Source organism: Gasterosteus aculeatus, chromosome 2, assembly GCF_964276395.1.
Source record: "Gasterosteus aculeatus chromosome 2, fGasAcu3.hap1.1, whole genome shotgun sequence".
Classification (NCBI taxonomy): Eukaryota; Metazoa; Chordata; class Actinopteri; order Perciformes; family Gasterosteidae; genus Gasterosteus; species Gasterosteus aculeatus.
In genome coordinates this window covers 22757317-22777873 of record NC_135689.1, presented here as the reverse complement: position 1 = coordinate 22777873, position 20557 = coordinate 22757317, and the positions used below count along the sequence as shown (strand labels likewise).

Below are 20557 nucleotides of genomic sequence, written 5' to 3'. Positions count from 1 at the left end.
AAATGTGTCAAAGGTTTTGGAGTTTTGATAATGAAAAAGGATTCACTTTCTAATGCCTTCTCAATTTCTTCCAGAGAGAGAAATGAAAAAGCTTACGGCACCTGGGATTCCCAGGCGGTCTTCCATCCAAGTACTAACCAGGCCCTACTCTGCTTAGCTTCTGAGATCAGACGAGATCAGGCGGAGCCAGAGAGGTATGGCCGTAAGCAACTGTATGTCCTCTTCCTAATATTTTAAAATGTGTCAAAGGTTTTGTAGTTTTGACAATGAAATGGAGTCACTTTCTAAGGCCTTCTCTGTGTCTTTTACAGATAGAAATGAAAAAGCTTACGGCACCTGGGATTCCCAGGCGGTCTTCCATCCAAGTACTAACCAGGCCCTACTCTGCTTAGCTTCTGAGATCAGACGAGATCAGGCGGAGCCAGAGAGGTATGGCCGTAAGCAACTGTATGTCCTCTTCCTAATCTTTTAAAATGTGTCAAAGGTTTTGGAGTTTTGATAATGAAAAAGGAGTCACTTTCTAATGCCTTCTCGATTTCTTCCAGAGAGAGAAATGAAAAAGCTTACGGCACCTGGGATTCCCAGGCGGTCTTCCATCCAAGTACTAACCAGGCCCTACTCTGCTTAGCTTCTGAGATCAGACGAGATCAGGCGGAGCCAGAGAGGTATGGCCGTAAGCAACTGTATGTCCTCTTCCTAATATTTTAAAATGTGTCAAAGGTTTTGGAGTTTTGATAATGAAAAAGGATTCACTTTCTAATGCCTTCTCAATTTCTTCCAGAGAGAGAAATGAAAAAGCTTACGGCACCTGGGATTCCCAGGCGGTCTTCCATCCAAGTACTAACCAGGCCCTACTCTGCTTAGCTTCTGAGATCAGACGAGATCAGGCGGAGCCAGAGAGGTATGGCCGTAAGCAACTGCATGTCCTCTACCTAATCTTTTAAAATGTGTCAAAGGTTTTGTAGTTTTGACAATTAAATGGAGTCACTTTCTAAGGCCTTCTCTGTGTCTTTTACAAATAGAATTGAAAAAGCTTACGGCACCTGGGATTCCCAGGCGGTCTTCCATCCAAGTACTAACCAGGCCCTACTCTGCTTAGCTTCTGAGATCAGCCGAGATCAGGCGGAGCCAGAGAGGTATGGCCGTAAGCAACTGTATGTCCTCTTCCTAATCTTTTAAAATGTGTCAAAGGTTTTGGAGTTTTGATAATGAAAAAGGAGTCACTTTCTAATGCCTTCTCGATTTCTTCCAGAGAGAGAAATGAAAAAGCTTACGGCACCTGGGATTCCCAGGCGGTCTTCCATCCAAGTACTAACCACGCCCTACTCTGCTTAGCTTCTGAGATCAGACGAGATCAGGCGGAGCCAGAGAGGTATGGCCGTAAGCAACTGTATGTCCTCTTCCTAATCTTTTAAAATGTGTCAAAGGTTTTGGAGTTTTGATAATGAAAAAGGATTCACTTTCTAATGCCTTCTCAATTTCTTCCAGAGAGAGAAATGAAAAAGCTTACGGCACCTGGGATTCCCAGGCGGTCTTCCATCCAAGTACTAACCAGGCCCTACTCTGCTTAGCTTCTGAGATCAGACGAGATCAGGCGGAGCCAGAGAGGTATGGCCGTAAGCAACTGTATGTCCTCTTCCTAATATTTTAAAATGTGTCAAAGGTTTTGTAGTTTTGACAATGAAATGGAGTCACTTTCTAAGGCCTTCTCTGTGTCTTTTACAGATAGAAATGAAAAAGCTTACGGCACCTGGGATTCCCAGGCGGTCTTCCATCCAAGTACTAACCAGGCCCTACTCTGCTTAGCTTCTGAGATCAGACGAGATCAGGCGGAGCCAGAGAGGTATGGCCGTAAGCAACTGTATGTCCTCTTCCTAATATTTTAAAATGTGTCAAAGGTTTTGGAGTTTTGACAATGAAATGGAGTCACTTTCTAAGGCCTTCTCTGTGTCTTTTACAGATAGAAATGAAAAAGCTTACGGCACCTGGGATTCCCAGGCGGTCTTTCATCCAAGTACTAACCAGGCCCTACTCTGCTTAGCTTCTGAGATCAGACGAGATCAGGCGGAGCAAGAGAGGTATGGCCGTAAGCAACTGTATGTCCTCTTCCTAATCTTTTAAAATGTGTCAAAGGTTTTGGAGTTTTGATAATGAAAAAGGAGTCACTTTCTAATGCCTTCTCGATTTCTTCCAGAGAGAGAAATGAAAAAGCTTACGGCACCTGGGATTCCCAGGCGGTCTTCCATCCAAGTACTAACCAGGCCCTACTCTGCTTAGCTTCTGAGATCAGACGAGATCAGGCGGAGCCAGAGAGGTATGGCCGTAAGCAACTGTATGTCCTCTTCCTAATATTTTAAAATGTGTCAAAGGTTTTGGAGTTTTGATAATGAAAAAGGATTCACTTTCTAATGCCTTCTCAATTTCTTCCAGAGAGAGAAATGAAAAAGCTTACGGCACCTGGGATTCCCAGGCGGTCTTCCATCCAAGTACTAACCAGGCCCTACTCTGCTTAGCTTCTGAGATCAGACGAGATCAGGCGGAGCCAGAGAGGTATGGCCGTAAGCAACTGTATGTCCTCTTCCTAATATTTTAAAATGTGTCAAAGGTTTTGTAGTTTTGACAATGAAATGGAGTCACTTTCTAAGGCCTTCTCTGTGTCTTTTACAGATAGAAATGAAAAAGCTTACGGCACCTGGGATTCCCAGGCGGTCTTCCATCCAAGTACTAACCAGGCCCTACTCTGCTTAGCTTCTGAGATCAGACGAGATCAGGCGGAGCCAGAGAGGTATGGCCGTAAGCAACTGTATGTCCTCTTCCTAATATTTTAAAATGTGTCAAAGGTTTTGTAGTTTTGACAATGAAATGGAGTCACTTTCTAAGGCCTTCTCTGTGTCTTTTACAGATAGAAATGAAAAAGCTTACGGCACCTGGGATTCCCAGGCGGTCTTCCATCCAAGTACTAACCAGGCCCTACTCTGCTTAGCTTCTGAGATCAGACGAGATCAGGCGGAGCCAGAGAGGTATGGCCGTAAGCAACTGTATGTCCTCTTCCTAATCTTTTAAAATGTGTCAAAGGTTTTGGAGTTTTGATAATGAAAAAGGAGTCACTTTCTAATGCCTTCTCGATTTCTTCCAGAGAGAGAAATGAAAAAGCTTACGGCACCTGGGATTCCCAGGCGGTCTTCCATCCAAGTACTAACCAGGCCCTACTCTGCTTAGCTTCTGAGATCAGACGAGATCAGGCGGAGCCAGAGAGGTATGGCCGTAAGCAACTGTATGTCCTCTTCCTAATATTTTAAAATGTGTCAAAGGTTTTGGAGTTTTGATAATGAAAAAGGATTCACTTTCTAATGCCTTCTCAATTTCTTCCAGAGAGAGAAATGAAAAAGCTTACGGCACCTGGGATTCCCAGGCGGTCTTCCATCCAAGTACTAACCAGGCCCTACTCTGCTTAGCTTCTGAGATCAGACGAGATCAGGCGGAGCCAGAGAGGTATGGCCGTAAGCAACTGCATGTCCTCTACCTAATCTTTTAAAATGTGTCAAAGGTTTTGTAGTTTTGACAATTAAATGGAGTCACTTTCTAAGGCCTTCTCTGTGTCTTTTACAAATAGAATTGAAAAAGCTTACGGCACCTGGGATTCCCAGGCGGTCTTCCATCCAAGTACTAACCAGGCCCTACTCTGCTTAGCTTCTGAGATCAGCCGAGATCAGGCGGAGCCAGAGAGGTATGGCCGTAAGCAACTGTATGTCCTCTTCCTAATCTTTTAAAATGTGTCAAAGGTTTTGGAGTTTTGATAATGAAAAAGGAGTCACTTTCTAATGCCTTCTCGATTTCTTCCAGAGAGAGAAATGAAAAAGCTTACGGCACCTGGGATTCCCAGGCGGTCTTCCATCCAAGTACTAACCACGCCCTACTCTGCTTAGCTTCTGAGATCAGACGAGATCAGGCGGAGCCAGAGAGGTATGGCCGTAAGCAACTGTATGTCCTCTTCCTAATCTTTTAAAATGTGTCAAAGGTTTTGGAGTTTTGATAATGAAAAAGGATTCACTTTCTAATGCCTTCTCAATTTCTTCCAGAGAGAGAAATGAAAAAGCTTACGGCACCTGGGATTCCCAGGCGGTCTTCCATCCAAGTACTAACCAGGCCCTACTCTGCTTAGCTTCTGAGATCAGACGAGATCAGGCGGAGCCAGAGAGGTATGGCCGTAAGCAACTGTATGTCCTCTTCCTAATATTTTAAAATGTGTCAAAGGTTTTGTAGTTTTGACAATGAAATGGAGTCACTTTCTAAGGCCTTCTCTGTGTCTTTTACAGATAGAAATGAAAAAGCTTACGGCACCTGGGATTCCCAGGCGGTCTTCCATCCAAGTACTAACCAGGCCCTACTCTGCTTAGCTTCTGAGATCAGACGAGATCAGGCGGAGCCAGAGAGGTATGGCCGTAAGCAACTGTATGTCCTCTTCCTAATATTTTAAAATGTGTCAAAGGTTTTGGAGTTTTGATAATGAAAAAGGATTCACTTTCTAATGCCTTCTCAATTTCTTCCAGAGAGAGAAATGAAAAAGCTTACGGCACCTGGGATTCCCAGGCGGTCTTCCATCCAAGTACTAACCAGGCCCTACTCTGCTTAGCTTCTGAGATCAGACGAGATCAGGCGGAGCCAGAGAGGTATGGCCGTAAGCAACTGTATGTCCTCTTCCTAATATTTTAAAATGTGTCAAAGGTTTTGTAGTTTTGACAATGAAATGGAGTCACTTTCTAAGGCCTTCTCTGTGTCTTTTACAGATAGAAATGAAAAAGCTTACGGCACCTGGGATTCCCAGGCGGTCTTCCATCCAAGTACTAACCAGGCCCTACTCTGCTTAGCTTCTGAGATCAGACGAGATCAGGCGGAGCCAGAGAGGTATGGCCGTAAGCAACTGTATGTCCTCTTCCTAATATTTTAAAATGTGTCAAAGGTTTTGGAGTTTTGATAATGAAAAAGGATTCACTTTCTAATGCCTTCTCAATTTCTTCCAGAGAGAGAAATGAAAAAGCTTACGGCACCTGGGATTCCCAGGCGGTCTTCCATCCAAGTACAAACCAGGCCCTACTCTGCTTAGCTTCTGAGATCAGACGAGATCAGGCGGAGCCAGAGAGGTATGGCCGTAAGCAACTGTATGTCCTCTACCTAATCTTTTAAAATGTGTCAAAGGTTTTGTAGTTTTGACAATTAAATGGAGTCACTTTCTAAGGCCTTCTCTGTGTCTTTTACAGATAGAATTGAAAAAGCTTACGGCACCTGGGATTCCCAGGCGGTCTTCCATCCAAGTACTAACCAGGCCCTACTCTGCTTAGCTTCTGAGATCAGACGAGATCAGGCGGAGCCAGAGAGGTATGGCCGTAAGCAACTGTATGTCCTCTTCCTAATCTTTTAAAATGTGTCAAAGGTTTTGGAGTTTTGATAATGAAAAAGGAGTCACTTTCTAATGCCTTCTCGATTTCTTCCAGAGAGAGAAATGAAAAAGCTTACGGCACCTGGGATTCCCAGGCGGTCTTCCATCCAAGTACTAACCAGGCCCTACTCTGCTTAGCTTCTGAGATCAGACGAGATCAGGCGGAGCCAGAGAGGTATGGCCGTAAGCAACTGTATGTCCTCTTCCTAATATTTTAAAATGTGTCAAAGGTTTTGGAGTTTTGATAATGAAAAAGGATTCACTTTCTAATGCCTTCTCAATTTCTTCCAGAGAGAGAAATGAAAAAGCTTACGGCACCTGGGATTCCCAGGCGGTCTTCCATCCAAGTACTAACCAGGCCCTACTCTGCTTAGCTTCTGAGATCAGACGAGATCAGGCGGAGCCAGAGAGGTATGGCCGTAAGCAACTGCATGTCCTCTACCTAATCTTTTAAAATGTGTCAAAGGTTTTGGAGTTTTGATAATGAAAAAGGAGTCACTTTCTAATGCCTTCTCGATTTCTTCCAGAGAGAGAAATGAAAAAGCTTACGGCACCTGGGATTCCCAGGCGGTCTTCCATCCAAGTACTAACCAGGCCCTACTCTGCTTAGCTTCTGAGATCAGACGAGATCAGGCGGAGCCAGAGAGGTATGGCCGTAAGCAACTGTATGTCCTCTTCCTAATCTTTTAAAATGTGTCAAAGGTTTTGGAGTTTTGATAATGAAAAAGGATTCACTTTCTAATGCCTTCTCAATTTCTTCCAGAGAGAGAAATGAAAAAGCTTACGGCACCTGGGATTCCCAGGCGGTCTTCCATCCAAGTACTAACCAGGCCCTACTCTGCTTAGCTTCTGAGATCAGACGAGATCAGGCGGAGCCAGAGAGGTATGGCCGTAAGCAACTGTATGTCCTCTTCCTAATCTTTTAAAATGTGTCAAAGGTTTTGGAGTTTTAAAAATGAAAAAGGAGTCACTTTCTAATGCCTTCTCGATTTCTTCCAGAGAGAGAAATGAAAAAGCTTACGGCACCTGGGATTCCCAGGCGGTCTTCCATCCAAGTACTAACCAGGCCCTACTCTGCTTAGCTTCTGAGATCAGACGAGATCAGGCGGAGCCAGAGAGGTATGGCCGTAAGCAACTGTATGTCCTCTTTCTAATCTTTTAAAATGTGTCAAAGGTTTTGGAGTTTTGATAATGAAAAAGGATTCACTTTCTAATGCCTTCTCAATTTCTTCCAGAGAGAGAAATGAAAAAGCTTACGGCACCTGGGATTCCCAGGCGGTCTTCCATCCAAGTACTAACCAGGCCCTACTCTGCTTAGCTTCTGAGATCAGACGAGATCAGGCGGAGCCAGAGAGGTATGGCCGTAAGCAACTGTATGTCCTCTACCTAATCTTTTAAAATGTGTCAAAGGTTTTGTAGTTTTGACAATTAAATGGAGTCACTTTCTAAGGCCTTCTCTGTGTCTTTTACAGATAGAAATGAAAAAGCTTACGGCACCTGGGATTCCCAGGCGGTCTTCCATCCAAGTACTAACCAGGCCCTACTCTGCTTAGCTTCTGAGATCAGACGAGATCAGGCGGAGCCAGAGAGGTATGGCCGTAAGCAACTGTATGTCCTCTTCCTAATATTTTAAAATGTGTCAAAGGTTTTGGAGTTTTGATAATGAAAAAGGATTCACTTTCTAATGCCTTCTCAATTTCTTCCAGAGAGAGAAATGAAAAAGCTTACGGCACCTGGGATTCCCAGGCGGTCTTCCATCCAAGTACTAACCAGGCCCTACTCTGCTTAGCTTCTGAGATCAGACGAGATCAGGCGGAGCCAGAGAGGTATGGCCGTAAGCAACTGTATGTCCTCTTCCTAATATTTTAAAATGTGTCAAAGGTTTTGTAGTTTTGACAATGAAATGGAGTCACTTTCTAAGGCCTTCTCTGTGTCTTTTACAGATAGAAATGAAAAAGCTTACGGCACCTGGGATTCCCAGGCGGTCTTCCATCCAAGTACTAACCAGGCCCTACTCTGCTTAGCTTCTGAGATCAGACGAGATCAGGCGGAGCCAGAGAGGTATGGCCGTAAGCAACTGTATGTCCTCTTCCTAATATTTTAAAATGTGTCAAAGGTTTTGGAGTTTTGATAATGAAAAAGGATTCACTTTCTAATGCCTTCTCAATTTCTTCCAGAGAGAGAAATGAAAAAGCTTACGGCACCTGGGATTCCCAGGCGGTCTTCCATCCAAGTACTAACCAGGCCCTACTCTGCTTAGCTTCTGAGATCAGACGAGATCAGGCGGAGCCAGAGAGGTATGGCCGTAAGCAACTGTATGTCCTCTACCTAATCTTTTAAAATGTGTCAAAGGTTTTGTAGTTTTGACAATTAAATGGAGTCACTTTCTAAGGCCTTCTCTGTGTCTTTTACAGATAGAATTGAAAAAGCTTACGGCACCTGGGATTCCCAGGCGGTCTTCCATCCAAGTACTAACCAGGCCCTACTCTGCTTAGCTTCTGAGATCAGACGAGATCAGGCGGAGCCAGAGAGGTATGGCCGTAAGCAACTGTATGTCCTCTTCCTAATCTTTTAAAATGTGTCAAAGGTTTTGTAGTTTTGACAATTAAATGGAGTCACTTTCTAAGGCCTTCTCTGTGTCTTTTACAGATAGAATTGAAAAAGCTTACGGCACCTGGGATTCCCAGGCGGTCTTCCATCCAAGTACTAACCAGGCCCTACTCTGCTTAGCTTCTGAGATCAGACGAGATCAGGCGGAGCCAGAGAGGTATGGCCGTAAGCAACTGTATGTCCTCTTCCTAATCTTTTAAAACGTGTCAAAGGTTTTGTAGTTTTGACAATGAAATGGAGTCACTTTCTAAGGCCTTCTCTGTGTCTTTTACAGATAGAAATGAAAAAGCTTACGGCACCTGGGATTCCCAGGCGGTCTTCCATCCAAGTACTAACCAGGCCCTACTCTGCTTAGCTTCTGAGATCAGACGAGATCAGGCGGAGCAAGAGAGGTATGGCCGTAAGCAACTGTATGTCCTCTTCCTAATCTTTTAAAATGTGTCAAAGGTTTTGGAGTTTTGATAATGAAAAAGGAGTCACTTTCTAATGCCTTCTCGATTTCTTCCAGAGAGAGAAATGAAAAAGCTTACGGCACCTGGGATTCCCAGGCGGTCTTCCATCCAAGTACTAACCAGGCCCTACTCTGCTTAGCTTCTGAGATCAGACGAGATCAGGCGGAGCCAGAGAGGTATGGCCGTAAGCAACTGTATGTCCTCTTCCTAATCTTTTAAAATGTGTCAAAGGTTTTGGAGTTTTGATAATGAAAAAGGATTCACATTCTAATGCCTTCTCAATTTCTTCCAGAGAGAGAAATGAAAAAGCTTACGGCACCTGGGATTCCCAGGCGGTCTTCCATCCAAGTACTAACCAGGCCCTACTCTGCTTAGCTTCTGAGATCAGACGAGATCAGGCGGAGCCAGAGAGGTATGGCCGTAAGCAACTGTATGTCCTCTACCTAATCTTTTAAAATGTGTCAAAGGTTTTGTAGTTTTGACAATGAAATGGAGTCACTTTCTAAGGCCTTCTCTGTGTCTTTTACAGATAGAAATGAAAAAGCTTACGGCACCTGGGATTCCCAGGCGGTCTTCCATCCAAGTACTAACCAGGCCCTACTCTGCTTAGCTTCTGAGATCAGACAAGATCAGGCGGAGCCAGAGAGGTATGGCCGTAAGCAACTGTATGTCCTCTTCCTAATCTTTTAAAATGTGTCAAAGGTTTTGGAGTTTTGATAATGAAAAAGGATTCACTTTCTAATGCCTTCTCAATTTCTTCCTGAGAGAGAAATGAAAAAGCTTACGGCACCTGGGATTCCCAGGCGGTCTTCCATCCAAGTACTAACCAGGCCCTACTCTGCTTAGCTTCTGAGATCAGACGAGATCAGGCGGAGCCAGAGAGGTATGGCCGTAAGCAACTGTATGTCCTCTTCCTAATCTTTTAAAATGTGTCAAAGGTTTTGGAGTTTTGATAATGAAAAAGGATTCACTTTCTAATGCCTTCTCAATTTCTTCCTGAGAGAGAAATGAAAAAGCTTACGGCACCTGGGATTCCCAGGCGGTCTTCCATCCAAGTACTAACCAGGCCCTACTCTGCTTAGCTTCTGAGATCAGACGAGATCAGGCGGAGGCAGAGAGGTATGGCCGTAAGCAACTGTATGTCCTCTACCTAATCTTTTAAAATGTGTCAAAGGTTTTGTAGTTTTGACAATTAAATGGAGTCACTTTCTAAGGCCTTCTCTGTGTCTTTTACAGATAGAATTGAAAAAGCTTACGGCACCTGGGATTCCCAGGCGGTCTTCCATCCAAGTACTAACCAGGCCCTACTCTGCTTAGCTTCTGAGATCAGACGAGATCAGGCGGAGCCAGAGAGGTATGGCCGTAAGCAACTGTATGTCCTCTTCCTAATCTTTTAAAATGTGTCAAAGGTTTTGGAGTTTTGATAATGAAAAAGGAGTCACTTTCTAATGCCTTCTCGATTTCTTCCAGAGAGAGAAATGAAAAAGCTTACGGCACCTGGGATTCCCAGGCGGTCTTCCATCCAAGTACTAACCAGGCCCTACTCTGCTTAGCTTCTGAGATCAGACGAGATCAGGCGGAGCCAGAGAGGTATGGCCGTAAGCAACTGTATGTCCTCTTCCTAATCTTTTAAAATGTGTCAAAGGTTTTGGAGTTTTGATAATGAAAAAGGATTCACTTTCTAATGCCTTCTCAATTTCTTCCAGAGAGAGAAATGAAAAAGCTTACGGCACCTGGGATTCCCAGGCGGTCTTCCATCCAAGTACTAACCAGGCCCTACTCTGCTTAGCTTCTGAGATCAGACGAGATCAGGCGGAGCCAGAGAGGTATGGCCGTAAGCAACTGTATGTCCTCTTCCTAATATTTTAAAATGTGTCAAAGGTTTTGTAGTTTTGACAATGAAATGGAGTCACTTTCTAAGGCCTTCTCTGTGTCTTTTACAGATAGAAATGAAAAAGCTTACGGCACCTGGGATTCCCAGGCGGTCTTCCATCCAAGTACTAACCAGGCCCTACTCTGCTTAGCTTCTGAGATCAGACGAGATCAGGCGGAGCCAGAGAGGTATGGCCGTAAGCAACTGTATGTCCTCTTCCTAATCTTTTAAAATGTGTCAAAGGTTTTGGAGTTTTGATAATGAAAAAGGATTCACATTCTAATGCCTTCTCAATTTCTTCCAGAGAGAGAAATGAAAAAGCTTACGGCACCTGGGATTCCCAGGCGGTCTTCCATCCAAGTACTAACCAGGCCCTACTCTGCTTAGCTTCTGAGATCAGACGAGATCAGGCGGAGCCAGAGAGGTATGGCCGTAAGCAACTGTATGTCCTCTACCTAATCTTTTAAAATGTGTCAAAGGTTTTGTAGTTTTGACAATGAAATGGAGTCACTTTCTAAGGCCTTCTCTGTGTCTTTTACAGATAGAAATGAAAAAGCTTACGGCACCTGGGATTCCCAGGCGGTCTTCCATCCAAGTACTAACCAGGCCCTACTCTGCTTAGCTTCTGAGATCAGACAAGATCAGGCGGAGCCAGAGAGGTATGGCCGTAAGCAACTGTATGTCCTCTTCCTAATCTTTTAAAATGTGTCAAAGGTTTTGGAGTTTTGATAATGAAAAAGGATTCACTTTCTAATGCCTTCTCAATTTCTTCCTGAGAGAGAAATGAAAAAGCTTACGGCACCTGGGATTCCCAGGCGGTCTTCCATCCAAGTACTAACCAGGCCCTACTCTGCTTAGCTTCTGAGATCAGACGAGATCAGGCGGAGCCAGAGAGGTATGGCCGTAAGCAACTGTATGTCCTCTTCCTAATCTTTTAAAATGTGTCAAAGGTTTTGGAGTTTTGATAATGAAAAAGGATTCACTTTCTAATGCCTTCTCAATTTCTTCCTGAGAGAGAAATGAAAAAGCTTACGGCACCTGGGATTCCCAGGCGGTCTTCCATCCAAGTACTAACCAGGCCCTACTCTGCTTAGCTTCTGAGATCAGACGAGATCAGGCGGAGGCAGAGAGGTATGGCCGTAAGCAACTGTATGTCCTCTACCTAATCTTTTAAAATGTGTCAAAGGTTTTGTAGTTTTGACAATTAAATGGAGTCACTTTCTAAGGCCTTCTCTGTGTCTTTTACAGATAGAATTGAAAAAGCTTACGGCACCTGGGATTCCCAGGCGGTCTTCCATCCAAGTACTAACCAGGCCCTACTCTGCTTAGCTTCTGAGATCAGACGAGATCAGGCGGAGCCAGAGAGGTATGGCCGTAAGCAACTGTATGTCCTCTTCCTAATCTTTTAAAATGTGTCAAAGGTTTTGGAGTTTTGATAATGAAAAAGGAGTCACTTTCTAATGCCTTCTCGATTTCTTCCAGAGAGAGAAATGAAAAAGCTTACGGCACCTGGGATTCCCAGGCGGTCTTCCATCCAAGTACTAACCAGGCCCTACTCTGCTTAGCTTCTGAGATCAGACGAGATCAGGCGGAGCCAGAGAGGTATGGCCGTAAGCAACTGTATGTCCTCTTCCTAATCTTTTAAAATGTGTCAAAGGTTTTGGAGTTTTGATAATGAAAAAGGATTCACTTTCTAATGCCTTCTCAATTTCTTCCAGAGAGAGAAATGAAAAAGCTTACGGCACCTGGGATTCCCAGGCGGTCTTCCATCCAAGTACTAACCAGGCCCTACTCTGCTTAGCTTCTGAGATCAGACGAGATCAGGCGGAGCCAGAGAGGTATGGCCGTAAGCAACTGTATGTCCTCTTCCTAATATTTTAAAATGTGTCAAAGGTTTTGTAGTTTTGACAATGAAATGGAGTCACTTTCTAAGGCCTTCTCTGTGTCTTTTACAGATAGAAATGAAAAAGCTTACGGCACCTGGGATTCCCAGGCGGTCTTCCATCCAAGTACTAACCAGGCCCTACTCTGCTTAGCTTCTGAGATCAGACGAGATCAGGCGGAGCCAGAGAGGTATGGCCGTAAGCAACTGTATGTCCTCTTCCTAATATTTTAAAATGTGTCAAAGGTTTTGGAGTTTTGATAATGAAAAAGGATTCACTTTCTAATGCCTTCTCAATTTCTTCCAGAGAGAGAAATGAAAAAGCTTACGGCACCTGGGATTCCCAGGCGGTCTTCCATCCAAGTACTAACCAGGCCCTACTCTGCTTAGCTTCTGAGATCAGACGAGATCAGGCGGAGCCAGAGAGGTATGGCCGTAAGCAACTGTATGTCCTCTTCCTAATATTTTAAAATGTGTCAAAGGTTTTGTAGTTTTGACAATGAAATGGAGTCACTTTCTAAGGCCTTCTCTGTGTCTTTTACAGATAGAAATGAAAAAGCTTACGGCACCTGGGATTCCCAGGCGGTCTTCCATCCAAGTACTAACCAGGCCCTACTCTGCTTAGCTTCTGAGATCAGACGAGATCAGGCGGAGCCAGAGAGGTATGGCCGTAAGCAACTGTATGTCCTCTTCCTAATCTTTTAAAATGTGTCAAAGGTTTTGGAGTTTTGATAATGAAAAAGGAGTCACTTTCTAATGCCTTCTCGATTTCTTCCAGAGAGAGAAATGAAAAAGCTTACGGCACCTGGGATTCCCAGGCGGTCTTCCATCCAAGTACTAACCAGGCCCTACTCTGCTTAGCTTCTGAGATCAGACGAGATCAGGCGGAGCCAGAGAGGTATGGCCGTAAGCAACTGTATGTCCTCTTCCTAATCTTTTAAAATGTGTCAAAGGTGTTGGAGTTTTGATAATGAAAAAGGATTCACTTTCTAATGCCTTCTCAATTTCTTCCAGAGAGAGAAATGAAAAAGCTTACGGCACCTGGGATTCCCAGGCGGTCTTCCATCCAAGTACTAACCAGGCCCTACTCTGCTTAGCTTCTGAGATCAGACGAGATCAGGCGGAGCCAGAGAGGTATGGCCGTAAGCAACTGCATGTCCTCTACCTAATCTTTTAAAATGTGTCAAAGGTTTTGTAGTTTTGACAATTAAATGGAGTCACTTTCTAAGGCCTTCTCTGTGTCTTTTACAAATAGAATTGAAAAAGCTTACGGCACCTGGGATTCCCAGGCGGTCTTCCATCCAAGTACTAACCAGGCCCTACTCTGCTTAGCTTCTGAGATCAGACGAGATCAGGCGGAGCCAGAGAGGTATGGCCGTAAGCAACTGTATGTCCTCTTCCTAATATTTTAAAATGTGTCAAAGGTTTTGGAGTTTTGATAATGAAAAAGGATTCACTTTCTAATGCCTTCTCAATTTCTTCCAGAGAGAGAAATGAAAAAGCTTACGGCACCTGGGATTCCCAGGCGGTCTTCCATCCAAGTACTAACCAGGCCCTACTCTGCTTAGCTTCTGAGATCAGACGAGATCAGGCGGAGCCAGAGAGGTATGGCCGTAAGCAACTGTATGTCCTCTTCCTAATATTTTAAAATGTGTCAAAGGTTTTGTAGTTTTGACAATGAAATGGAGTCACTTTCTAAGGCCTTCTCTGTGTCTTTTACAGATAGAAATGAAAAAGCTTACGGCACCTGGGATTCCCAGGCGGTCTTCCATCCAAGTACTAACCAGGCCCTACTCTGCTTAGCTTCTGAGATCAGACGAGATCAGGCGGAGCCAGAGAGGTATGGCCGTAAGCAACTGTATGTCCTCTTCCTAATATTTTAAAATGTGTCAAAGGTTTTGGAGTTTTGATAATGAAAAAGGATTCACTTTCTAATGCCTTCTCGATTTCTTCCAGAGAGAGAAATGAAAAAGCTTACGGCACCTGGGATTCCCAGGCGGTCTTCCATCCAAGTACTAACCAGGCCCTACTCTGCTTAGCTTCTGAGATCAGACGAGATCAGGCGGAGCCAGAGAGGTATGGCCGTAAGCAACTGTATGTCCTCTACCTAATCTTTTAAAATGTGTCAAAGGTTTTGTAGTTTTGACAATTAAATGGAGTCACTTTCTAAGGCCTTCTCTGTGTCTTTTACAGATAGAATTGAAAAAGCTTACGGCACCTGGGATTCCCAGGCGGTCTTCCATCCAAGTACTAACCAGGCCCTACTCTGCTTAGCTTCTGAGATCAGACGAGATCAGGCGGAGCCAGAGAGGTATGGCCGTAAGCAACTGTATGTCCTCTTCCTAATCTTTTAAAATGTGTCAAAGGTTTTGGAGTTTTGATAATGAAAAAGGAGTCACTTTCTAATGCCTTCTCGATTTCTTCCAGAGAGAGAAATGAAAAAGCTTACGGCACCTGGGATTCCCAGGCGGTCTTCCATCCAAGTACTAACCAGGCCCTACTCTGCTTAGCTTCTGAGATCAGACGAGATCAGGCGGAGCCAGAGAGGTATGGCCGTAAGCAACTGCATGTCCTCTACCTAATCTTTTAAAATGTGTCAAAGGTTTTGTAGTTTTGACAATTAAATGGAGTCACTTTCTAAGGCCTTCTCTGTGTCTTTTACAAATAGAATTGAAAAAGCTTACGGCACCTGGGATTCCCAGGCGGTCTTCCATCCAAGTACTAACCAGGCCCTACTCTGCTTAGCTTCTGAGATCAGACGAGATCAGGCGGAGCCAGAGAGGTATGGCCGTAAGCAACTGTATGTCCTCTTCCTAATATTTTAAAATGTGTCAAAGGTTTTGGAGTTTTGATAATGAAAAAGGAGTCACTTTCTAATGCCTTCTCGATTTCTTCCAGAGAGAGAAATGAAAAAGCTTACGGCACCTGGGATTCCCAGGCGGTCTTCCATCCAAGTACTAACCAGGCCCTACTCTGCTTAGCTTCTGAGATCAGACGAGATCAGGCGGAGCCAGAGAGGTATGGCCGTAAGCAACTGTATGTCCTCTTCCTAATCTTTTAAAATGTGTCAAAGGTTTTGGAGTTTTAAAAATGAAAAAGGAGTCACTTTCTAATGCCTTCTCGATTTCTTCCAGAGAGAGAAATGAAAAAGCTTACGGCACCTGGGATTCCCAGGCGGTCTTCCATCCAAGTACTAACCAGGCCCTACTCTGCTTAGCTTCTGAGATCAGACGAGATCAGGCGGAGCCAGAGAGGTATGGCCGTAAGCAACTGTATGTCCTCTTTCTAATCTTTTAAAATGTGTCAAAGGTTTTGGAGTTTTGATAATGAAAAAGGATTCACTTTCTAATGCCTTCTCAATTTCTTCCAGAGAGAGAAATGAAAAAGCTTACGGCACCTGGGATTCCCAGGCGGTCTTCCATCCAAGTACTAACCAGGCCCTACTCTGCTTAGCTTCTGAGATCAGACGAGATCAGGCGGAGCCAGAGAGGTATGGCCGTAAGCAACTGTATGTCCTCTACCTAATCTTTTAAAATGTGTCAAAGGTTTTGTAGTTTTGACAATTAAATGGAGTCACTTTCTAAGGCCTTCTCTGTGTCTTTTACAGATAGAATTGAAAAAGCTTACGGCACCTGGGATTCCCAGGCGGTCTTCCATCCAAGTACTAACCAGGCCCTACTCTGCTTAGCTTCTGAGATCAGACGAGATCAGGCGGAGCCAGAGAGGTATGGCCGTAAGCAACTGTATGTCCTCTTCCCAATATTTTAAAATGTGTCAAAGGTTTTGGAGTTTTGATAATGAAAAAGGATTCACTTTCTAATGCCTTCTCAATTTCTTCCAGAGAGAGAAATGAAAAAGCTTACGGCACCTGGGATTCCCAGGCGGTCTTCCATCCAAGTACTAACCAGGCCCTACTCTGCTTAGCTTCTGAGATCAGACGAGATCAGGCGGAGCCAGAGAGGTATGGCCGTAAGCAACTGCATGTCCTCTACCTAATCTTTTAAAATGTGTCAAAGGTTTTGTAGTTTTGACAATTAAATGGAGTCACTTTCTAAGGCCTTCTCTGTGTCTTTTACAAATAGAATTGAAAAAGCTTACGGCACCTGGGATTCCCAGGCGGTCTTCCATCCAAGTACTAACCAGGCCCTACTCTGCTTAGCTTCTGAGATCAGACGAGATCAGGCGGAGCCAGAGAGGTATGGCCGTAAGCAACTGTATGTCCTCTTCCTAATCTTTTAAAATGTGTCAAAGGTTTTGGAGTTTTGATAATGAAAAAGGAGTCACTTTCTAATGCCTTCTCGATTTCTTCCAGAGAGAGAAATGAAAAAGCTTACGGCACCTGGGATTCCCAGGCGGTCTTCCATCCAAGTACTAACCAGGCCCTACTCTGCTTAGCTTCTGAGATCAGACGAGATCAGGCGGAGCCAGAGAGGTATGGCCGTAAGCAACTGTATGTCCTCTTCCTAATCTTTTAAAATGTGTCAAAGGTTTTGGAGTTTTAAAAATGAAAAAGGAGTCACTTTCTAATGCCTTCTCGATTTCTTCCAGAGAGAGAAATGAAAAAGCTTACGGCACCTGGGATTCCCAGGCGGTCTTCCATCCAAGTACTAACCAGGCCCTACTCTGCTTAGCTTCTGAGATCAGACGAGATCAGGCGGAGCCAGAGAGGTATGGCCGTAAGCAACTGTATGTCCTCTTTCTAATCTTTTAAAATGTGTCAAAGGTTTTGGAGTTTTGATAATGAAAAAGGATTCACTTTCTAATGCCTTCTCAATTTCTTCCAGAGAGAGAAATGAAAAAGCTTACGGCACCTGGGATTCCCAGGCGGTCTTCCATCCAAGTACTAACCAGGCCCTACTCTGCTTAGCTTCTGAGATCAGACGAGATCAGGCGGAGCCAGAGAGGTATGGCCGTAAGCAACTGTATGTCCTCTACCTAATCTTTTAAAATGTGTCAAAGGTTTTGTAGTTTTGACAATTAAATGGAGTCACTTTCTAAGGCCTTCTCTGTGTCTTTTACAGATAGAATTGAAAAAGCTTACGGCACCTGGGATTCCCAGGCGGTCTTCCATCCAAGTACTAACCAGGCCCTACTCTGCTTAGCTTCTGAGATCAGACGAGATCAGGCGGAGCCAGAGAGGTATGGCCGTAAGCAACTGTATGTCCTCTTCCCAATATTTTAAAATGTGTCAAAGGTTTTGGAGTTTTGATAATGAAAAAGGATTCACTTTCTAATGCCTTCTCAATTTCTTCCAGAGAGAGAAATGAAAAAGCTTACGGCACCTGGGATTCCCAGGCGGTCTTCCATCCAAGTACTAACCAGGCCCTACTCTGCTTAGCTTCTGAGATCAGACGAGATCAGGCGGAGCCAGAGAGGTATGGCCGTAAGCAACTGCATGTCCTCTACCTAATCTTTTAAAATGTGTCAAAGGTTTTGTAGTTTTGACAATTAAATGGAGTCACTTTCTAAGGCCTTCTCTGTGTCTTTTACAAATAGAATTGAAAAAGCTTACGGCACCTGGGATTCCCAGGCGGTCTTCCATCCAAGTACTAACCAGGCCCTACTCTGCTTAGCTTCTGAGATCAGACGAGATCAGGCGGAGCCAGAGAGGTATGGCCGTAAGCAACTGTATGTCCTCTTCCTAATCTTTTAAAATGTGTCAAAGGTTTTGGAGTTTTGATAATGAAAAAGGAGTCACTTTCTAATGCCTTCTCGATTTCTTCCAGAGAGAGAAATGAAAAAGCTTACGGCACCTGGGATTCCCAGGCGGTCTTCCATCCAAGTACTAACCAGGCCCTACTCTGCTTAGCTTCTGAGATCAGACGAGATCAGGCGGAGCCAGAGAGGTATGGCCGTAAGCAACTGTATGTCCTCTTCCTAATCTTTTAAAATGTGTCAAAGGTTTTGGAGTTTTAAAAATGAAAAAGGAGTCACTTTCTAATGCCTTCTCGATTTCTTCCAGAGAGAGAAATGAAAAAGCTTACGGCACCTGGGATTCCCAGGCGGTCTTCCATCCAAGTACTAACCAGGCCCTACTCTGCTTAGCTTCTGAGATCAGACGAGATCAGGCGGAGCCAGAGAGGTATGGCCGTAAGCAACTGTATGTCCTCTACCTAATCTTTTAAAATGTGTCAAAGGTTTTGTAGTTTTGACAATTAAATGGAGTCACTTTCTAAGGCCTTCTCTGTGTCTTTTACAGATAGAATTGAAAAAGCTTACGGCACCTGGGATTCCCAGGCGGTCTTCCATCCAAGTACTAACCAGGCCCTACTCTGCTTAGCTTCTGAGATCAGACGAGATCAGGCGGAGCCAGAGAGGTATGGCCGTAAGCAACTGTATGTCCTCTTCCTAATCTTTTAAAACTTGTCAAAGGTTTTGTAGTTTTGACAATGAAATGGAGTCACTTTCTAAGGCCTTCTCTGTGTCTTTTACAGATAGAAATGAAAAAGCTTACGGCACCTGGGATTCCCAGGCGGTCTTCCATCCAAGTACTAACCAGGCCCTACTCTGCTTAGCTTCTGAGATCAGACGAGATCAGGCGGAGCCAGAGAGGTATGGCCGTAAGCAACTGTATGTCCTCTTCCTAATCTTTTAAAATGTGTCAAAGGTTTTGGAGTTTTGATAATGAAAAAGGATTCACTTTCTAATGCCTTCTCAATTTCTTCCAGAGAGAGAAATGAAAAAGCTTACGGCACCTGGGATTCCCAGGCGGTCTTCCATCCAAGTACTAACCAGGCCCTACTCTGCTTAGCTTCTGAGATCAGACGAGATCAGGCGGAGCCAGAGAGGTATGGCCGTAAGCAACTGCATGTCCTCTACCTAATCTTTTAAAATGTGTCAAAGGTTTTGTAGTTTTGACAATTAAATGGAGTCACTTTCTAAGGCCTTCTCTGTGTCTTTTACAAATAGAATTGAAAAAGCTTACGGCACCTGGGATTCCCAGGCGGTCTTCCATCCAAGTACTAACCAGGCCCTACTCTGCTTAGCTTCTGAGATCAGACGAGATCAGGCGGAGCCAGAGAGGTATGGCCGTAAGCAACTGTATGTCCTCTTCCTAATCTTTTAAAATGTGTCAAAGGTTTTGGAGTTTTGATAATGAAAAAGGAGTCACTTTCTAATGCCTTCTCGATTTCTTCCAGAGAGAGAAATGAAAAAGCTTACGGCACCTGGGATTCCCAGGCGGTCTTCCATCCAAGTACTAACCAGGCCCTACTCTGCTTAGCTTCTGAGATCAGACGAGATCAGGCGGAGCCAGAGAGGTATGGCCGTAAGCAACTGTATGTCCTCTTCCTAATCTTTTAAAATGTGTCAAAGGTTTTGGAGTTTTAAAAATGAAAAAGGAGTCACTTTCTAATGCCTTCTCGATTTCTTCCAGAGAGAGAAATGAAAAAGCTTACGGCACCTGGGATTCCCAGGCGGTCTTCCATCCAAGTACTAACCAGGCCCTACTCTGCTTAGCTTCTGAGATCAGACGAGATCAGGCGGAGCCAGAGAGGTATGGCCGTAAGCAACTGTATGTCCTCTTTCTAATCTTTTAAAATGTGTCAAAGGTTTTGGAGTTTTGATAATGAAAAAGGATTCACTTTCTAATGCCTTCTCAATTTCTTCCAGAGAGAGAAATGAAAAAGCTTACGGCACCTGGGATTCCCAGGCGGTCTTCCATCCAAGTACTAACCAGGCCCTACTCTGCTTAGCTTCTGAGATCAGACGAGATCAGGCGGAGCCAGAGAGGTATGGCCGTAAGCAACTGTATGTCCTCTACCTAATCTTTTAAAATGTGTCAAAGGTTTTGTAGTTTTGACAATTAAATGGAGTCACTTTCTAAGGCCTTCTCTGTGTCTTTTACAGATAGAATTGAAAAAGCTTACGGCACCTGGGATTCCCAGGCGGTCTTCCATCCAAGTACTAATCAGGCCCTACTCTGCTTAGCTTCTGAGATCAGACGAGATCAGGCGGAGCCAGAGAGGTATGGCCGTAAGCAACTGTATGTCCTCTTCCTAATCTTTTAAAACTTGTCAAAGGTTTTGTAGTTTTGACAATGAAATGGAGTCACTTTCTAAGGCCTTCTCTGTGTCTTTTACAGATAGAAATGAAAAAGCTTACGGCACCTGGGATTCCCAGGCGGTCTTCCATCCAAGTACTAACCAGGCCCTACTCTGCTTAGCTTCTGAGATCAGACGAGATCAGGCGGAGCCAGAGAGGTATGGCCGTAAGCAACTGTATGTCCTCTTCCTAATCTTTTAAAATGTGTCAAAGGTTTTGGAGTTTTGATAATGAAAAAGGAGTCACTTTCTAATGCCTTC

At 44.2% G+C, this 20557-nt stretch overlaps 87 non-coding genes across 87 annotated transcripts; all 87 read right to left on the bottom strand.

Annotated features, from left to right (window-relative positions):
* Positions 1–89: 89 nt before the first annotated feature.
* LOC144401994 (5S ribosomal RNA) lies at positions 90–208 on the bottom strand. Its single transcript, XR_013463929.1, has one exon. It is a non-coding gene; the product is annotated as a 5S ribosomal RNA (ribosomal RNA).
* A 116-nt stretch (positions 209–324) lies between these two features.
* Positions 325–443, bottom strand: LOC144401992 (5S ribosomal RNA). The gene has a single exon (XR_013463927.1). It is a non-coding gene; the product is annotated as a 5S ribosomal RNA (ribosomal RNA).
* A 117-nt stretch (positions 444–560) lies between these two features.
* Positions 561–679, bottom strand: LOC144401991 (5S ribosomal RNA). The gene has a single exon (XR_013463926.1). It is a non-coding gene; the product is annotated as a 5S ribosomal RNA (ribosomal RNA).
* Positions 680–796: 117 nt separating this feature from the next.
* Positions 797–915, bottom strand: LOC144401990 (5S ribosomal RNA). Its single transcript, XR_013463925.1, has one exon. It is a non-coding gene; the product is annotated as a 5S ribosomal RNA (ribosomal RNA).
* A 116-nt stretch (positions 916–1031) lies between these two features.
* On the bottom strand, positions 1032–1150 carry LOC144398801 (5S ribosomal RNA). The gene has a single exon (XR_013460948.1). It is a non-coding gene; the product is annotated as a 5S ribosomal RNA (ribosomal RNA).
* Positions 1151–1267: 117 nt separating this feature from the next.
* Positions 1268–1386, bottom strand: LOC144398994 (5S ribosomal RNA). The gene has a single exon (XR_013461139.1). It is a non-coding gene; the product is annotated as a 5S ribosomal RNA (ribosomal RNA).
* Positions 1387–1503: 117 nt separating this feature from the next.
* On the bottom strand, positions 1504–1622 carry LOC144401989 (5S ribosomal RNA). The gene has a single exon (XR_013463924.1). It is a non-coding gene; the product is annotated as a 5S ribosomal RNA (ribosomal RNA).
* A 116-nt stretch (positions 1623–1738) lies between these two features.
* LOC144401988 (5S ribosomal RNA) lies at positions 1739–1857 on the bottom strand. Its single transcript, XR_013463923.1, has one exon. It is a non-coding gene; the product is annotated as a 5S ribosomal RNA (ribosomal RNA).
* A 116-nt stretch (positions 1858–1973) lies between these two features.
* On the bottom strand, positions 1974–2092 carry LOC144399450 (5S ribosomal RNA). Its single transcript, XR_013461596.1, has one exon. It is a non-coding gene; the product is annotated as a 5S ribosomal RNA (ribosomal RNA).
* Positions 2093–2209: 117 nt separating this feature from the next.
* Positions 2210–2328, bottom strand: LOC144401987 (5S ribosomal RNA). Its single transcript, XR_013463922.1, has one exon. It is a non-coding gene; the product is annotated as a 5S ribosomal RNA (ribosomal RNA).
* Positions 2329–2445: 117 nt separating this feature from the next.
* On the bottom strand, positions 2446–2564 carry LOC144401986 (5S ribosomal RNA). The gene has a single exon (XR_013463921.1). It is a non-coding gene; the product is annotated as a 5S ribosomal RNA (ribosomal RNA).
* A 116-nt stretch (positions 2565–2680) lies between these two features.
* LOC144401985 (5S ribosomal RNA) lies at positions 2681–2799 on the bottom strand. Its single transcript, XR_013463920.1, has one exon. It is a non-coding gene; the product is annotated as a 5S ribosomal RNA (ribosomal RNA).
* A 116-nt stretch (positions 2800–2915) lies between these two features.
* On the bottom strand, positions 2916–3034 carry LOC144401984 (5S ribosomal RNA). Its single transcript, XR_013463919.1, has one exon. It is a non-coding gene; the product is annotated as a 5S ribosomal RNA (ribosomal RNA).
* Positions 3035–3151: 117 nt separating this feature from the next.
* Positions 3152–3270, bottom strand: LOC144401983 (5S ribosomal RNA). The gene has a single exon (XR_013463918.1). It is a non-coding gene; the product is annotated as a 5S ribosomal RNA (ribosomal RNA).
* A 117-nt stretch (positions 3271–3387) lies between these two features.
* Positions 3388–3506, bottom strand: LOC144401981 (5S ribosomal RNA). Its single transcript, XR_013463916.1, has one exon. It is a non-coding gene; the product is annotated as a 5S ribosomal RNA (ribosomal RNA).
* A 116-nt stretch (positions 3507–3622) lies between these two features.
* Positions 3623–3741, bottom strand: LOC144398799 (5S ribosomal RNA). The gene has a single exon (XR_013460946.1). It is a non-coding gene; the product is annotated as a 5S ribosomal RNA (ribosomal RNA).
* Positions 3742–3858: 117 nt separating this feature from the next.
* On the bottom strand, positions 3859–3977 carry LOC144398993 (5S ribosomal RNA). The gene has a single exon (XR_013461138.1). It is a non-coding gene; the product is annotated as a 5S ribosomal RNA (ribosomal RNA).
* Positions 3978–4094: 117 nt separating this feature from the next.
* Positions 4095–4213, bottom strand: LOC144401980 (5S ribosomal RNA). The gene has a single exon (XR_013463915.1). It is a non-coding gene; the product is annotated as a 5S ribosomal RNA (ribosomal RNA).
* Positions 4214–4329: 116 nt separating this feature from the next.
* Positions 4330–4448, bottom strand: LOC144401979 (5S ribosomal RNA). The gene has a single exon (XR_013463914.1). It is a non-coding gene; the product is annotated as a 5S ribosomal RNA (ribosomal RNA).
* Positions 4449–4565: 117 nt separating this feature from the next.
* On the bottom strand, positions 4566–4684 carry LOC144401978 (5S ribosomal RNA). Its single transcript, XR_013463913.1, has one exon. It is a non-coding gene; the product is annotated as a 5S ribosomal RNA (ribosomal RNA).
* A 116-nt stretch (positions 4685–4800) lies between these two features.
* LOC144401977 (5S ribosomal RNA) lies at positions 4801–4919 on the bottom strand. Its single transcript, XR_013463912.1, has one exon. It is a non-coding gene; the product is annotated as a 5S ribosomal RNA (ribosomal RNA).
* Positions 4920–5036: 117 nt separating this feature from the next.
* Positions 5037–5155, bottom strand: LOC144397531 (5S ribosomal RNA). Its single transcript, XR_013459677.1, has one exon. It is a non-coding gene; the product is annotated as a 5S ribosomal RNA (ribosomal RNA).
* Positions 5156–5271: 116 nt separating this feature from the next.
* On the bottom strand, positions 5272–5390 carry LOC144401976 (5S ribosomal RNA). The gene has a single exon (XR_013463911.1). It is a non-coding gene; the product is annotated as a 5S ribosomal RNA (ribosomal RNA).
* Positions 5391–5507: 117 nt separating this feature from the next.
* On the bottom strand, positions 5508–5626 carry LOC144401975 (5S ribosomal RNA). The gene has a single exon (XR_013463910.1). It is a non-coding gene; the product is annotated as a 5S ribosomal RNA (ribosomal RNA).
* Positions 5627–5743: 117 nt separating this feature from the next.
* Positions 5744–5862, bottom strand: LOC144401974 (5S ribosomal RNA). Its single transcript, XR_013463909.1, has one exon. It is a non-coding gene; the product is annotated as a 5S ribosomal RNA (ribosomal RNA).
* A 117-nt stretch (positions 5863–5979) lies between these two features.
* Positions 5980–6098, bottom strand: LOC144401973 (5S ribosomal RNA). Its single transcript, XR_013463908.1, has one exon. It is a non-coding gene; the product is annotated as a 5S ribosomal RNA (ribosomal RNA).
* Positions 6099–6215: 117 nt separating this feature from the next.
* Positions 6216–6334, bottom strand: LOC144401972 (5S ribosomal RNA). Its single transcript, XR_013463907.1, has one exon. It is a non-coding gene; the product is annotated as a 5S ribosomal RNA (ribosomal RNA).
* A 117-nt stretch (positions 6335–6451) lies between these two features.
* On the bottom strand, positions 6452–6570 carry LOC144401970 (5S ribosomal RNA). Its single transcript, XR_013463905.1, has one exon. It is a non-coding gene; the product is annotated as a 5S ribosomal RNA (ribosomal RNA).
* A 117-nt stretch (positions 6571–6687) lies between these two features.
* On the bottom strand, positions 6688–6806 carry LOC144401969 (5S ribosomal RNA). The gene has a single exon (XR_013463904.1). It is a non-coding gene; the product is annotated as a 5S ribosomal RNA (ribosomal RNA).
* Positions 6807–6922: 116 nt separating this feature from the next.
* LOC144401968 (5S ribosomal RNA) lies at positions 6923–7041 on the bottom strand. Its single transcript, XR_013463903.1, has one exon. It is a non-coding gene; the product is annotated as a 5S ribosomal RNA (ribosomal RNA).
* Positions 7042–7158: 117 nt separating this feature from the next.
* LOC144401967 (5S ribosomal RNA) lies at positions 7159–7277 on the bottom strand. Its single transcript, XR_013463902.1, has one exon. It is a non-coding gene; the product is annotated as a 5S ribosomal RNA (ribosomal RNA).
* Positions 7278–7393: 116 nt separating this feature from the next.
* Positions 7394–7512, bottom strand: LOC144401966 (5S ribosomal RNA). Its single transcript, XR_013463901.1, has one exon. It is a non-coding gene; the product is annotated as a 5S ribosomal RNA (ribosomal RNA).
* A 117-nt stretch (positions 7513–7629) lies between these two features.
* On the bottom strand, positions 7630–7748 carry LOC144401965 (5S ribosomal RNA). Its single transcript, XR_013463900.1, has one exon. It is a non-coding gene; the product is annotated as a 5S ribosomal RNA (ribosomal RNA).
* Positions 7749–7864: 116 nt separating this feature from the next.
* Positions 7865–7983, bottom strand: LOC144401964 (5S ribosomal RNA). Its single transcript, XR_013463899.1, has one exon. It is a non-coding gene; the product is annotated as a 5S ribosomal RNA (ribosomal RNA).
* Positions 7984–8099: 116 nt separating this feature from the next.
* Positions 8100–8218, bottom strand: LOC144401963 (5S ribosomal RNA). Its single transcript, XR_013463898.1, has one exon. It is a non-coding gene; the product is annotated as a 5S ribosomal RNA (ribosomal RNA).
* A 116-nt stretch (positions 8219–8334) lies between these two features.
* Positions 8335–8453, bottom strand: LOC144397287 (5S ribosomal RNA). The gene has a single exon (XR_013459432.1). It is a non-coding gene; the product is annotated as a 5S ribosomal RNA (ribosomal RNA).
* A 117-nt stretch (positions 8454–8570) lies between these two features.
* Positions 8571–8689, bottom strand: LOC144401962 (5S ribosomal RNA). The gene has a single exon (XR_013463897.1). It is a non-coding gene; the product is annotated as a 5S ribosomal RNA (ribosomal RNA).
* Positions 8690–8806: 117 nt separating this feature from the next.
* Positions 8807–8925, bottom strand: LOC144401961 (5S ribosomal RNA). The gene has a single exon (XR_013463896.1). It is a non-coding gene; the product is annotated as a 5S ribosomal RNA (ribosomal RNA).
* Positions 8926–9041: 116 nt separating this feature from the next.
* On the bottom strand, positions 9042–9160 carry LOC144398514 (5S ribosomal RNA). The gene has a single exon (XR_013460661.1). It is a non-coding gene; the product is annotated as a 5S ribosomal RNA (ribosomal RNA).
* A 117-nt stretch (positions 9161–9277) lies between these two features.
* Positions 9278–9396, bottom strand: LOC144401959 (5S ribosomal RNA). The gene has a single exon (XR_013463894.1). It is a non-coding gene; the product is annotated as a 5S ribosomal RNA (ribosomal RNA).
* Positions 9397–9513: 117 nt separating this feature from the next.
* Positions 9514–9632, bottom strand: LOC144397013 (5S ribosomal RNA). The gene has a single exon (XR_013459159.1). It is a non-coding gene; the product is annotated as a 5S ribosomal RNA (ribosomal RNA).
* Positions 9633–9748: 116 nt separating this feature from the next.
* LOC144401958 (5S ribosomal RNA) lies at positions 9749–9867 on the bottom strand. Its single transcript, XR_013463893.1, has one exon. It is a non-coding gene; the product is annotated as a 5S ribosomal RNA (ribosomal RNA).
* Positions 9868–9984: 117 nt separating this feature from the next.
* LOC144401957 (5S ribosomal RNA) lies at positions 9985–10103 on the bottom strand. Its single transcript, XR_013463892.1, has one exon. It is a non-coding gene; the product is annotated as a 5S ribosomal RNA (ribosomal RNA).
* A 117-nt stretch (positions 10104–10220) lies between these two features.
* On the bottom strand, positions 10221–10339 carry LOC144401956 (5S ribosomal RNA). Its single transcript, XR_013463891.1, has one exon. It is a non-coding gene; the product is annotated as a 5S ribosomal RNA (ribosomal RNA).
* Positions 10340–10455: 116 nt separating this feature from the next.
* LOC144401955 (5S ribosomal RNA) lies at positions 10456–10574 on the bottom strand. Its single transcript, XR_013463890.1, has one exon. It is a non-coding gene; the product is annotated as a 5S ribosomal RNA (ribosomal RNA).
* Positions 10575–10691: 117 nt separating this feature from the next.
* LOC144401954 (5S ribosomal RNA) lies at positions 10692–10810 on the bottom strand. The gene has a single exon (XR_013463889.1). It is a non-coding gene; the product is annotated as a 5S ribosomal RNA (ribosomal RNA).
* Positions 10811–10926: 116 nt separating this feature from the next.
* LOC144398513 (5S ribosomal RNA) lies at positions 10927–11045 on the bottom strand. Its single transcript, XR_013460660.1, has one exon. It is a non-coding gene; the product is annotated as a 5S ribosomal RNA (ribosomal RNA).
* Positions 11046–11162: 117 nt separating this feature from the next.
* Positions 11163–11281, bottom strand: LOC144401953 (5S ribosomal RNA). The gene has a single exon (XR_013463888.1). It is a non-coding gene; the product is annotated as a 5S ribosomal RNA (ribosomal RNA).
* Positions 11282–11398: 117 nt separating this feature from the next.
* Positions 11399–11517, bottom strand: LOC144397012 (5S ribosomal RNA). Its single transcript, XR_013459158.1, has one exon. It is a non-coding gene; the product is annotated as a 5S ribosomal RNA (ribosomal RNA).
* A 116-nt stretch (positions 11518–11633) lies between these two features.
* LOC144401952 (5S ribosomal RNA) lies at positions 11634–11752 on the bottom strand. The gene has a single exon (XR_013463887.1). It is a non-coding gene; the product is annotated as a 5S ribosomal RNA (ribosomal RNA).
* Positions 11753–11869: 117 nt separating this feature from the next.
* Positions 11870–11988, bottom strand: LOC144401951 (5S ribosomal RNA). The gene has a single exon (XR_013463886.1). It is a non-coding gene; the product is annotated as a 5S ribosomal RNA (ribosomal RNA).
* Positions 11989–12105: 117 nt separating this feature from the next.
* Positions 12106–12224, bottom strand: LOC144401950 (5S ribosomal RNA). Its single transcript, XR_013463885.1, has one exon. It is a non-coding gene; the product is annotated as a 5S ribosomal RNA (ribosomal RNA).
* Positions 12225–12340: 116 nt separating this feature from the next.
* LOC144401948 (5S ribosomal RNA) lies at positions 12341–12459 on the bottom strand. The gene has a single exon (XR_013463883.1). It is a non-coding gene; the product is annotated as a 5S ribosomal RNA (ribosomal RNA).
* A 117-nt stretch (positions 12460–12576) lies between these two features.
* On the bottom strand, positions 12577–12695 carry LOC144401947 (5S ribosomal RNA). The gene has a single exon (XR_013463882.1). It is a non-coding gene; the product is annotated as a 5S ribosomal RNA (ribosomal RNA).
* Positions 12696–12811: 116 nt separating this feature from the next.
* On the bottom strand, positions 12812–12930 carry LOC144401946 (5S ribosomal RNA). The gene has a single exon (XR_013463881.1). It is a non-coding gene; the product is annotated as a 5S ribosomal RNA (ribosomal RNA).
* Positions 12931–13047: 117 nt separating this feature from the next.
* LOC144401945 (5S ribosomal RNA) lies at positions 13048–13166 on the bottom strand. Its single transcript, XR_013463880.1, has one exon. It is a non-coding gene; the product is annotated as a 5S ribosomal RNA (ribosomal RNA).
* A 117-nt stretch (positions 13167–13283) lies between these two features.
* LOC144401944 (5S ribosomal RNA) lies at positions 13284–13402 on the bottom strand. The gene has a single exon (XR_013463879.1). It is a non-coding gene; the product is annotated as a 5S ribosomal RNA (ribosomal RNA).
* Positions 13403–13518: 116 nt separating this feature from the next.
* On the bottom strand, positions 13519–13637 carry LOC144401943 (5S ribosomal RNA). Its single transcript, XR_013463878.1, has one exon. It is a non-coding gene; the product is annotated as a 5S ribosomal RNA (ribosomal RNA).
* Positions 13638–13754: 117 nt separating this feature from the next.
* Positions 13755–13873, bottom strand: LOC144401942 (5S ribosomal RNA). The gene has a single exon (XR_013463877.1). It is a non-coding gene; the product is annotated as a 5S ribosomal RNA (ribosomal RNA).
* A 116-nt stretch (positions 13874–13989) lies between these two features.
* LOC144401941 (5S ribosomal RNA) lies at positions 13990–14108 on the bottom strand. Its single transcript, XR_013463876.1, has one exon. It is a non-coding gene; the product is annotated as a 5S ribosomal RNA (ribosomal RNA).
* A 117-nt stretch (positions 14109–14225) lies between these two features.
* Positions 14226–14344, bottom strand: LOC144401940 (5S ribosomal RNA). The gene has a single exon (XR_013463875.1). It is a non-coding gene; the product is annotated as a 5S ribosomal RNA (ribosomal RNA).
* A 116-nt stretch (positions 14345–14460) lies between these two features.
* Positions 14461–14579, bottom strand: LOC144401939 (5S ribosomal RNA). Its single transcript, XR_013463874.1, has one exon. It is a non-coding gene; the product is annotated as a 5S ribosomal RNA (ribosomal RNA).
* A 117-nt stretch (positions 14580–14696) lies between these two features.
* Positions 14697–14815, bottom strand: LOC144401937 (5S ribosomal RNA). The gene has a single exon (XR_013463872.1). It is a non-coding gene; the product is annotated as a 5S ribosomal RNA (ribosomal RNA).
* Positions 14816–14931: 116 nt separating this feature from the next.
* On the bottom strand, positions 14932–15050 carry LOC144401936 (5S ribosomal RNA). The gene has a single exon (XR_013463871.1). It is a non-coding gene; the product is annotated as a 5S ribosomal RNA (ribosomal RNA).
* Positions 15051–15167: 117 nt separating this feature from the next.
* LOC144401935 (5S ribosomal RNA) lies at positions 15168–15286 on the bottom strand. Its single transcript, XR_013463870.1, has one exon. It is a non-coding gene; the product is annotated as a 5S ribosomal RNA (ribosomal RNA).
* Positions 15287–15403: 117 nt separating this feature from the next.
* On the bottom strand, positions 15404–15522 carry LOC144401934 (5S ribosomal RNA). The gene has a single exon (XR_013463869.1). It is a non-coding gene; the product is annotated as a 5S ribosomal RNA (ribosomal RNA).
* A 117-nt stretch (positions 15523–15639) lies between these two features.
* On the bottom strand, positions 15640–15758 carry LOC144401933 (5S ribosomal RNA). Its single transcript, XR_013463868.1, has one exon. It is a non-coding gene; the product is annotated as a 5S ribosomal RNA (ribosomal RNA).
* Positions 15759–15874: 116 nt separating this feature from the next.
* On the bottom strand, positions 15875–15993 carry LOC144401932 (5S ribosomal RNA). Its single transcript, XR_013463867.1, has one exon. It is a non-coding gene; the product is annotated as a 5S ribosomal RNA (ribosomal RNA).
* Positions 15994–16110: 117 nt separating this feature from the next.
* LOC144401931 (5S ribosomal RNA) lies at positions 16111–16229 on the bottom strand. The gene has a single exon (XR_013463866.1). It is a non-coding gene; the product is annotated as a 5S ribosomal RNA (ribosomal RNA).
* Positions 16230–16345: 116 nt separating this feature from the next.
* On the bottom strand, positions 16346–16464 carry LOC144401930 (5S ribosomal RNA). The gene has a single exon (XR_013463865.1). It is a non-coding gene; the product is annotated as a 5S ribosomal RNA (ribosomal RNA).
* Positions 16465–16581: 117 nt separating this feature from the next.
* On the bottom strand, positions 16582–16700 carry LOC144401929 (5S ribosomal RNA). The gene has a single exon (XR_013463864.1). It is a non-coding gene; the product is annotated as a 5S ribosomal RNA (ribosomal RNA).
* Positions 16701–16817: 117 nt separating this feature from the next.
* On the bottom strand, positions 16818–16936 carry LOC144401928 (5S ribosomal RNA). Its single transcript, XR_013463863.1, has one exon. It is a non-coding gene; the product is annotated as a 5S ribosomal RNA (ribosomal RNA).
* Positions 16937–17053: 117 nt separating this feature from the next.
* Positions 17054–17172, bottom strand: LOC144401926 (5S ribosomal RNA). Its single transcript, XR_013463861.1, has one exon. It is a non-coding gene; the product is annotated as a 5S ribosomal RNA (ribosomal RNA).
* A 116-nt stretch (positions 17173–17288) lies between these two features.
* LOC144401925 (5S ribosomal RNA) lies at positions 17289–17407 on the bottom strand. The gene has a single exon (XR_013463860.1). It is a non-coding gene; the product is annotated as a 5S ribosomal RNA (ribosomal RNA).
* A 117-nt stretch (positions 17408–17524) lies between these two features.
* Positions 17525–17643, bottom strand: LOC144401924 (5S ribosomal RNA). The gene has a single exon (XR_013463859.1). It is a non-coding gene; the product is annotated as a 5S ribosomal RNA (ribosomal RNA).
* A 116-nt stretch (positions 17644–17759) lies between these two features.
* LOC144401923 (5S ribosomal RNA) lies at positions 17760–17878 on the bottom strand. Its single transcript, XR_013463858.1, has one exon. It is a non-coding gene; the product is annotated as a 5S ribosomal RNA (ribosomal RNA).
* A 117-nt stretch (positions 17879–17995) lies between these two features.
* LOC144401922 (5S ribosomal RNA) lies at positions 17996–18114 on the bottom strand. Its single transcript, XR_013463857.1, has one exon. It is a non-coding gene; the product is annotated as a 5S ribosomal RNA (ribosomal RNA).
* Positions 18115–18231: 117 nt separating this feature from the next.
* LOC144401921 (5S ribosomal RNA) lies at positions 18232–18350 on the bottom strand. The gene has a single exon (XR_013463856.1). It is a non-coding gene; the product is annotated as a 5S ribosomal RNA (ribosomal RNA).
* A 116-nt stretch (positions 18351–18466) lies between these two features.
* On the bottom strand, positions 18467–18585 carry LOC144401920 (5S ribosomal RNA). Its single transcript, XR_013463855.1, has one exon. It is a non-coding gene; the product is annotated as a 5S ribosomal RNA (ribosomal RNA).
* A 116-nt stretch (positions 18586–18701) lies between these two features.
* LOC144401919 (5S ribosomal RNA) lies at positions 18702–18820 on the bottom strand. Its single transcript, XR_013463854.1, has one exon. It is a non-coding gene; the product is annotated as a 5S ribosomal RNA (ribosomal RNA).
* Positions 18821–18937: 117 nt separating this feature from the next.
* LOC144401918 (5S ribosomal RNA) lies at positions 18938–19056 on the bottom strand. The gene has a single exon (XR_013463853.1). It is a non-coding gene; the product is annotated as a 5S ribosomal RNA (ribosomal RNA).
* Positions 19057–19172: 116 nt separating this feature from the next.
* LOC144401917 (5S ribosomal RNA) lies at positions 19173–19291 on the bottom strand. Its single transcript, XR_013463852.1, has one exon. It is a non-coding gene; the product is annotated as a 5S ribosomal RNA (ribosomal RNA).
* A 117-nt stretch (positions 19292–19408) lies between these two features.
* On the bottom strand, positions 19409–19527 carry LOC144401915 (5S ribosomal RNA). The gene has a single exon (XR_013463850.1). It is a non-coding gene; the product is annotated as a 5S ribosomal RNA (ribosomal RNA).
* Positions 19528–19644: 117 nt separating this feature from the next.
* LOC144401914 (5S ribosomal RNA) lies at positions 19645–19763 on the bottom strand. The gene has a single exon (XR_013463849.1). It is a non-coding gene; the product is annotated as a 5S ribosomal RNA (ribosomal RNA).
* Positions 19764–19880: 117 nt separating this feature from the next.
* Positions 19881–19999, bottom strand: LOC144401913 (5S ribosomal RNA). Its single transcript, XR_013463848.1, has one exon. It is a non-coding gene; the product is annotated as a 5S ribosomal RNA (ribosomal RNA).
* A 116-nt stretch (positions 20000–20115) lies between these two features.
* On the bottom strand, positions 20116–20234 carry LOC144396955 (5S ribosomal RNA). Its single transcript, XR_013459101.1, has one exon. It is a non-coding gene; the product is annotated as a 5S ribosomal RNA (ribosomal RNA).
* Positions 20235–20350: 116 nt separating this feature from the next.
* LOC144401912 (5S ribosomal RNA) lies at positions 20351–20469 on the bottom strand. The gene has a single exon (XR_013463847.1). It is a non-coding gene; the product is annotated as a 5S ribosomal RNA (ribosomal RNA).
* Positions 20470–20557: the final 88 nt, after the last annotated feature.